Source organism: Amblyomma americanum, chromosome 5, assembly GCF_052857255.1.
Source record: "Amblyomma americanum isolate KBUSLIRL-KWMA chromosome 5, ASM5285725v1, whole genome shotgun sequence".
NCBI classification, from domain to species: domain Eukaryota; kingdom Metazoa; phylum Arthropoda; class Arachnida; order Ixodida; family Ixodidae; genus Amblyomma; species Amblyomma americanum.
This window is the reverse complement of record NC_135501.1, coordinates 207,514,105-207,523,634: the sequence shown is the minus strand read 5'-3', so window position 1 is coordinate 207,523,634 and position 9,530 is coordinate 207,514,105. Positions and strand designations below refer to the sequence as shown.

The window sequence follows — 9,530 nt, the reverse complement described above, 5'->3', positions numbered from 1 at the left end:
GCGTCCTGCTCTTAAAGGCGATGATTAAGCGTCCTCCAATTTTTCTTGCCATTACTGGGGCTTTCTGTGCCATCTGCGAGTACACACACATACCAACACACACACACAAACGCCTCCGGTTTTTCTCGTAATGGGATTATAGCAATGCTTTCGCATTAAAAAAGGCGCGAGTGAATAAAAGCAAGTGATACGCGCTTGCTGCCCGTGTGTCGCATGGGAGGATTTCAACGACGCGGAAATAAGGCGGCGCTATTATTGCGAACTCCTTCAAGCTTGTCAGCAATAACACACGCGACCCAGCCACGTGCATCCAATCCTTGCACGTTTCGCAAACCACGTAACATCAACCATGCGGTTGGTTGTACGAGCACCGGGATCGCAAATCTTGCATCAAAAAACCGATTCGTGGGGATTCCATTCCAGCTGGCGGCCTTCCAGTTTTGCTCCCCCCGGTGATAACGATCGGGAAAACGACATTCGGTGCATTGTGCACGCGTGGCTGCTCTATCAGCAGCTGATAACGATCGTGTCCTTGCCTGTCACAGAAAAAGAAACGGCTACAAAGACAACTGTATTGCTCGTGTCTGTTTCTGCAGTTCTCGTCTATGCGAAATCACATCAGCCATCTATACAGCAAGATAGCCTCACAATCATCATTACGCTGTAGTTATGACCAATGCGCAGCAAGTCATCAACTGCGTAACGCAAACACCGTTGAGCTATGTGCGGTGCATATTTCTGCAAGCGCAGTAACGGCAGCATAATTAAAAGGTTTCGAAGACACGCTCGGAACTTGTGGCAGTAAGTACCGCATCATTTTGGTTTGGTTTGGTTTCGGGTTTAACGTCCCAAAGCGACTCTGGCTATGAGGGACGCCGTAGTGAATGGCTCCGGAAATTTCGACCACCTGGGGTTCTTTAACGTGCACTGACACCGCACTGTATACACGGGCCTCTAGAATTTCGCCTCCATCGAAATTCGACCACCACGGCCGGGATCGAACCCGCGTTTTTTGGTTCAGCAGCCGAGCACGATAACCACTGAGCCACCGCGGCGGCTGTACCACACCATTTGCCGCCCAGTATAATTGGTGCAAGCATAATCATAACAATTGGTTTTTGGGGAAAGGAAATGGCGCAGTATCTGTCTCATATACCGTTGGACACCTGAACCGCGCCGTAAGGGAAGGGATAAAGGAGGCAGTGAAAGAAGAAAGGAAGAGGTGCCGTAGTGGAGGGCTCCGGAACAATTTCGACCACCTGGGGATCTTTAACGTGCACTGACATCGCACAGCACACGGGCGCCTTAGCGTTTTGCCTCCACAAAAACGCAGCCGCCGCGGTCGGTGCAAGCAGGAACCTTCCAAATCTGCCCGCTACATACGTCCGTGGCTGCTACTATTTATTCTAGGAAAGGGTCATGATGTCGTCCATGCACTGTAAAGAGCGAGAAAACAAAGCGTGAGCAAGCGTCTGCTCGCTTGCCGCCAGCGGAGCAGTGAGTCAGCGGCCAGACAGTCGCGACGACCCCGACAGCGCACTGTGGATACACACACTGGTTGGCACTGCATCACCGCCGCGGCGGCGAGCAAGGTCCCTTTCGCCGAACGGAAAACAGGGCGAACACTGCCTGCGCGGGGCAGCACTCACGTGCCCTGTGCGTGTTCTCACGTAGGTATATACTCCCCGACACTGGTAAACATGTGCCTCTTTTAAGGCGAAAGCCGTTAACGGCTTGTCCGTCCGTCCGTCCACGAAATCTGTCACACTATCAACCGCATATAACTGCTATAACCCATATACTCTGAGAAATTATTAAGTAATGGGTGATTAGTAATTAGTTAATCGCGAATTATTAATTAGGCAAACAAAAAATAAAATAAAAGTTAACACCACATAAATGAAAAATAAACAAAAACAAAAAGCTAAGAATAAAAACAAGGAAAAAATTGAATGCGTACAGGCGCCCTGGATGAAAACCAGCGTTCTAGAAAGTCCCATGCTTTTGCATTATCGCACGTAAGCAGACCTCAGTGCCCTCTGAATTTTTTTTTTTGATAAGCGTTAGCTGTGAGCTAGCCCTCCCCGTTAATGCGTGTTTCATGGCCCATGCACGCGTCGCTTTAGAATGCTGATCGATCGATCGATAAATCAATCAATCAATCAATCAATCAATCAATCAATCAATCAATCAATCAATCAATCAATCAATCAATCAATCAATCCCTCTACTAAAAAACAAATGACGCTGCGAGAGAACCATGGAAATGAACGCGTCAGCGTAAGAAAACCCGCTCACAAATATAAGAAGCTGACGCTCAGTATGGTCGGAACGGCATTTGGGGAACTAATTAAGACCAAGGAAAGCATTAATAAAAGAGTCCGAAATTCGAAGGGGGAAATAAAATTTAGAATGAAAACCACTAAGCCCTCATCGCACCGCGTTGTATAAAAGACACGTGCAGAAAGGCAACGTACGCACTCCACAAGCGGAAAGAATAACACGGGGCGGCACGTGTGTCGTTTGTGAGTGACGAAAGAAGAAATTCAATTTTCTTCGCTTCTTCCTTCGCTCTTTACGCACACCATCGAGAGTAACGCAGATCCGAACTCGCATAGGCCAGCTTCTTTAAGCACAAGCGGTGACACAAGCGCGCACAGCTCCTGCACTTGTTTAATGAGCAGTCGCAACACCGTTTTAAGCTTTTAGCATGACGACATCAGGCACGCATGCAAGCAGGCCTTCGGAATATCGAACACGGACGGCGCACGGCGACCACGCAATTTCTCCTGCCTTACGAAAAAGCTTCGATCGAACAAAAGAAAAAAACGCGCAGCTTCTATACACCTGAAAAATGCGACAAACCACAAAAGGCCGGCGCTTCCCTAGAACAAGTTCCCTCTTTCTTCTGTCTTGTTTCAACCGAGAAGAAGGAACGGGTGCTTCTGAGAATGCAGTGGACGATTACGAGGAAGCCCGTTTCACGCAAGAGCCGAGAGCCAGTAGCCGAGCCTGTCCTGCTTCTCGTAATCTGGTCGCGGAGGCGAGTTCTGTGCAGCTGTGTCACGCTGATCACCGTTCGTTCTCATTTTGATCGCTTTTTATCCGCTGCAACAATGCTCATTCTAAGCAGCTGAATTCGAACTTCCGGCTTATTCGAATAGAAACAACCAACTGCACTGTACTACACACGCTGGAGTTACCCCACCGGACGACGGACCAGTTCTACTACGTTTAGTCGACTGCACATTGGGCGTTGGTTCTTGGAAAGCCATTTTTAAAGTTTTTTATTTAAAATCCTACCTGTTATAAAACTGCGAATGAAAATCCGGGCTAATCTAACACTGAAGCCAACAAATGGGTAGTCATCGATGGGCAGCGCTCCGAACCATGTTTTTTTCCCATGCACTCCGTCACCTTATCCAGGTTTTGAGCAGCCTGCGTAGTTCATCTGAATCCCCATCAGCCAGACATGTGGTGCAGCTGAAACACTGGGGCACTTGCCCCTCCGCTGTACCACGTTCGCCCAACCACGTCACGACATGATTGCGGCCTACAGGGCGCAGGGTCTCATCCCGGACAGTGCATCGGCGCTCCTGTGGCCGCAGGGCACCCGCCAGCGAACTCTGGTGAGCCTCTCTGTATACTTCGAACAGACGGGCTTGACGTCCCGTCTGCTCTTCGCCAGGTAGTTGCACGCAGTGACCGAACGCTCCGCGTGTGTTACCTTCGGACGCTTTTCAGCTGGGCGCCCCCACTCCAGCTTTTTTGTACAGTTAGCCGCGAGCGTGTGTTTCTGCCGTATTTTTCTTTTTTCTCTTTAGTGTTAGGACACGGCAAGAGCGCGGCACATAAATACTTACTTTGAGCGGACGGCGCGCGACGGCCAAGGGAGAGAGTGCGCGAGAGTCGCGCGATGCCCCCACACGCAGACAATGGTCGCGCGCGACGTTCGGCCAGGCGCAGGACAACCCATCTGTGCCGGCGTGGGTTGGATTGAATTGTCAAACATTTACTGCGTCGACAGCAGGTTGCAGGAGACACACACTAGATGGCCGCTAGCCCATGGCTGGCGGTGACCTCACTGGCCCGCTCGATTGCCCGTACTTGAATCTTAGGGTCCGAGCTGACCAACACGGCCTCCCACAGCTCGGGAGAAGGGAGCTGTATCAACTCCGCCGGAGGCGGATCATTTGCGCAGTTCCAGACAATGTGGTCGTATGTGGCCCTTTCACCCCATTTATGGCAGTTTGGGTCGTACTGGCCAGGGTACATGAGGGCAAGCACTGTCGGATTCAGAAGGGAGCGTGTTTGCAGTCGGCGCCAGGTAACGACCTACGCTTTTGTTAACGATTTGTGGGGAGGGGGATATGTGCGCCTCTCCAGCCTAAAGTGATGGGTGATGTCATGAAGTGACAGGCGATGACGAGTTACTGAAATCACTGTAATTAATTGATTAATTAAAGAAATGAAAATATGAAAAGGGGGTTAAAGGTGTCAAAATGCTCAGAATGAAAAGCCAATGCTTGATGATGTTAATTAAGAAAATTTAGTGTGTAAATGATCAATTAATTGAAACAATAAACAATTAAAATGCGTTCAAATGTGTAAAACTGCTCATAATCGAAAACTTCCCCCACTACGCTATCGTGTCATGCCCTTACGGCGGAGCTTAAGTGTCCTCTCCAATTTTTAAAAGCTTTAGCCCTTACTCATCACGTTTCTCGATTTCTTGGGGTCTGCTACCACCTCCCTTCGGCGTGAAATTCTCCAAGTCCGAGGAATTCAAGAAGGCGGCTCCCACAGTAAATCGATATAGCAACCCAACTGGTGATTGAGTGGTGACGTCATTAGTATATCGAAATGATGAGTGACTGGTGTCGTCACTGATATATCCAAGTGGTGATCGATTGGTGACGTCACTTATAAATACAAGATGTCGGCCAATAATGTTAATTAGCTGATGACATCATTAATTAATTGAAGATGGCGGAAGCTAACGCTCGTTACTTCAACGTGTTGCAGACGGTGGCGGCATCTTTTCTCGTTCAAAGCGGTTTGTAGGGTGCCTCGATGCGCGCGCCCATCGAGGCACCCTAAGTGGTTTGCGGCGAGTGCTGCCGCTCCGTCGAGGCTGGTAATTTTTCATGCATGCCTCGTTCGCTCGCTCGAAGCAACTTTTTTCTTTTTATTTAGCATAAAGAAACAACTGCGATAAAACATGCACAGCGTCTACAGTCAGAAGAAGCCTGAGGTGTCGCACCTTGCCATTTTCACTCGCGACGAGGCAGGCGGCTCGTCGCGGGCCGCAGACGAACGCGAGACGTCGCGCTTTCTGTGAGCGACGACAGATGACGCCACCACCAACAAGGATCCCGCATGCCGCCCCATCTCTTTCTTTTTCTCTCTTTCCTAGGCGCTGGAACGGAACCGGATTCCCCAGGAGAACCCGGGGGTGACCGCAGAGGTGCAGCGAAGCAAATCATGAGCCGAATGCCAAGAAACGCCATCCGTTAAAGAGCTCGAAGACAGGAAGTATCGGTTATAACGACTGGTTGATGCTGCCGGGAACAGCGCCCGTCCCGTCATGTTTCTCTTCTGAATAAAGTAGCGCTGAATTACTTTCGTACAAACAATGTTTAGTCAGGCCTCAGCCTGGAACAAAATGCGAGTTACCGCCTATTTGAACCAAACGCAACTTTTTCTCCTTTATTTCACGTCCGGATATGGGGAGCAGCTGGAGTGAATCATATTGATTTGCCGGTTGTACTTCGACGTAGCAATACACAGTAGATGAACCACGCAGAGCAGTGTTCGCGTCTATATATCCGGACAAACACTACGACCAGAGAATTCCCGCAATTTCCGGTACACAGCCTGAGGGCTGTACAAGTTTCAAAGTTATAACTTTGGGCTTCGTGGACTATCTGTGCGGGCAGACTATACAGCATATTTTTTTCAATAGCAGCCAAAATAGCCCAGAATGGACAAAGCGATTCTATTTACCGGAAGCAAAAATCGAGCCAAATTCTTTTTATCAGCCAAAATTGGGGTCTATACGGACAATACACCGGGAGCGGACTGCATACCGGAAATTACGGTACTGAAATTTTCTACTTCCTTCTTTTTCTCTCTCTTCAACAGGGTGAGAGAGGAAGGTGTTGGGTCTCAAAATCTTTCAGGGTGTCCGGTGGGGTTGACATCTGATTGCCTCACTGTTATAGAGAATAAAACAATGGTCATGTGATACGCAGCGCTGCAGGGTGGCAGTCTGGGCAGATGATATGCGTGCAAGCTTCTCCGGAGCACAAGAAAAAGGAGTAAAAAAGGAAACAGAAAAGAACATATAATACGAGAGGCAGGGCAGAAGAACAGTTTTGGTTGGTGGGTGACGTGTAATGAGGAACTGTATAGCGCTAGTAATAAGTACGCTTGCTCGTTCACAGTGGATTAAACCAGCACAACTCGTAAACCGCTCTAAACAGCAAAGAGGAGGCGAAATGCAAAAAACAACTGTGTGCTGTGTCGAGCCTCACTGCGTCGTGCGCGGAATTTGTACCAGCGTGCTTTTTGTTTCCGAATGCTCAATAATTATTTTTCGCTCACTGGTGCCCCACGCGCAACTAAGGGACATAAGTCCACATACCGTGAAACAGCAAATTAACAATATAAAAAAAGATACGTGCAGCCGCTGTGAGCTCGAAGAAGATCCTTTAACGCTTCAAGCTGACAAATGAGCGGGTTGGGAAAAGCGGAAGCAGGCTGCTGGCAAAGTTTCGAAATCATCAAGGGAAAAACGTGTTTAAGTTGCAACGTTTTCTACTACGCACGACTCGACTGTTTCCCGACAAGCTGACGCATTTATACCGCTGCAACAACTCCCTTCGCCCTCGACACGAAGCTAACACTAGCGTTGGCGCAATATACGAGTAGCTGGGAGGATCCTAGGCTTCCAACCTACGTGCCTATATGTAATAAACACGATGCTGCTTTCGGCGGGCAGGATTATCCGTGTCCTCCACATTTCCTGCGTTCTTCTTCCTGCTCAGCTTCCTTTCTTTCCCCCAGATTCACGCGACAAGGTCTGCGAGCCATGCTCCTTGCCACGCCCGTGACAAGCAGGCAGCGCAGCTTTCTTGGTGTCAACAACGAGCCTAATATGTTGCTTCGTCAGGATAGAGCAACTTCGCGGTGTCCAGACTTGCGATGCGCGCTGCATGCAGCCGTGGTCAGAATGCGTTGTCCGTTGTATTTTTCTTGTCCGCATCCGCGCAGTTGGGGAAGGACCGAGAAGCGACCCTTTTTTGTGCATGCGAGTGTGGGCGCTCAGTATGTCTCTAGATGTTGAATATGCTGCGGGCGAAACCTTCTATTTCAAGTGTCGGACAGCCTGGGAAGATGTGCGGAATGCTGCGCATTAAGTTTGCCAGATGTTTCGAACATGTTCTAGTGAAAAATTTGCACTCTAAACACGAAAGGAGTAAAAAATGTAGTAAGCTACCATCTAATGCACTCCTTTTTAGGGGCATGGTAAGCTTCGCAAGACCTCCACCACTAAAAATACTGAATAATTATACTGTTCGCAACGGAAACGAATTCCCTCTTCAAAACATGCGAAGTACTAGCAGTGACAAAAATTTTAAGCGAGGTTTCAAACTCATTGTTGAGAGGAAAAAAAAAAAACTGACGCCAACCAATATTTTTAACTTTAGCCAACGTTTCGGAACCAACTCGGTCCCTTCTTCAGGTGTAACTCTCTCATTTCAAACTCATATCTCAGAACCTCCGGAGCCGCTTTTAAAAGCCTCCTTCCATTGCTAACTTCATCAAGTTGCTATGCTTTGCAGATGGAATGTACCCCCGTGTGCCAAGAGTAAGCATTCCGTATTTTTAGTGACGAAATCTGCTCCGGAACTCGGGCATCATCATCATCATCATCATCATCATCATCATCGCCAGCCTGACTGCGCCCACTGCAGGGATAAGGCCTCTCCCATGTCTCTCCAATTCATAGAGTTGTTCATAGAGTTAAACGTTCTACCTATCTCGGCCCTTTATTTTTACAACATTGGTATCCTATTCTTTAAGATTCTTGATCATGCGTTCCCGCTAAGCACATTTTCTCCCGGCACGATCATAAGCAACATCGTCACACGTTTTGCCCTGCGTGGTAACTTTTTACTACCTTAGTTCAGAACTACGGGAAACAATGCCTTCATTTTTCATCCATATCATTTTGGAATTATTTGAACTTAGATATAAAACAAGTTAATACGCTTTATTTGTTCTAGGTTAAATTAAAGCTTTCCCTTCTTAATGTATGATTTTTTTCTTCTTCTTATTGATCCCATGTATCGCGGCATCTGTGAGTGTTTTACTGTAAATTATCCTGCATTATATTGTTTGTACTTAAATATCTCGGTACTCATATTACACTATGTATCTACCTATTCATTCTCTGCGTTGCTAATTAATGTGTTGCATATTTTCTATTTTGTTGCTTATTGAAATTTATTGCCATGAGAGGTCCCACCCGCGGTCTTGTACCATGGGACCTCTCGCTGTGTACGCTTGTAACAATGTTTGCATTCATTATTAAACTCTCAACTTCAACCCTGTCCTTTGCCAGCTGCGCCCACCCTATGCCTGTAAATTTCGCAATCTCATCCGCCCACCTAACCTTCTGACGTCCCCTGAAAAGTAGTGCGCTAGAGGCCAGCTTACTCCCTTCCTACTCTCATATAGCCTTATTCGTGCATAAAATGTAGAGAACAAATGAAAGGCTAGTTTCCGAACTTGCAGTGACCAAAACCACTGATGCTAAACAAGAGTTTCACCGCACGATTACGTCGTTGTGTTAAGATAAATGTGCAAAAGTTTGGCTGTGTTAGATAATGTGTGCTGAGATCTCACTGTGGGAAAAATTTGGTCGATGAGGCGCAATTAAACGCGAAAATTACACTTCGACGTCACAATATTTACGGACGTCGAAATAGCTTCTGCCTTTTCGTATTGTCTCAGGATAGCACAGCGCCATTTCTTCCAGAACGCCGTCCGATGGCTACAACACAGCAAGCTAAAACAGAGCACGGTGCAGGGTATACAGTCTGCACAGTGGCGCTGTCTTTTAATTCAGAACGTTTTCGTCTCGAAGCGCACGACGTTGTCCCTGCGTTGTACTACGTTGTTTGACACTATGCTGTCCGGCCGCCAACGACCCCGGCGGTGCACCTCGTGTACAACACGGGTCTTGCTCAACCAGAGATCCGTTATGTCCGCTGTCGCAACAGCGCGCGAGGAGCAATGCGCGCGACACTCCCCAGGCCTTCATACACACGCTCGAAAGCACACGGCAGTGAGGGTGGGGGCCGAATGGCAGCCTCGCGAACGCAACTGAATGAGCGAGGCGGAAACCGCGCGTACGTGTGAATACCTCCTCTTCTTCCTTTAGATTGCACCAAGAGCGGAGTCTCTCTGCGACCTATCGAAACGCATGCGGACGCGTATCGTATCAAGTACAGTACCTGGGT

At 48.2% G+C, this 9,530-nt stretch overlaps 1 protein-coding gene and 1 long non-coding RNA gene across 2 annotated transcripts in view; one reads left to right on the top strand and one right to left on the bottom strand.

Moving 5' to 3' along the window:
• LOC144133536 (ribosomal protein S6 kinase alpha-5-like) overlaps positions 1–9,530 on the bottom strand; it is a 258,998-nt gene that overhangs the window by 202,865 nt on the left and 46,603 nt on the right. The gene's annotated exons all lie outside the window — the stretch shown is intronic.
• On the top strand, positions 189–6,069 carry LOC144135538 (uncharacterized). Its single transcript, XR_013315525.1, has 3 exons — positions 189–801; positions 3,427–3,629; positions 5,417–6,069. It is a non-coding gene; the product is annotated as an uncharacterized LOC144135538 (long non-coding RNA).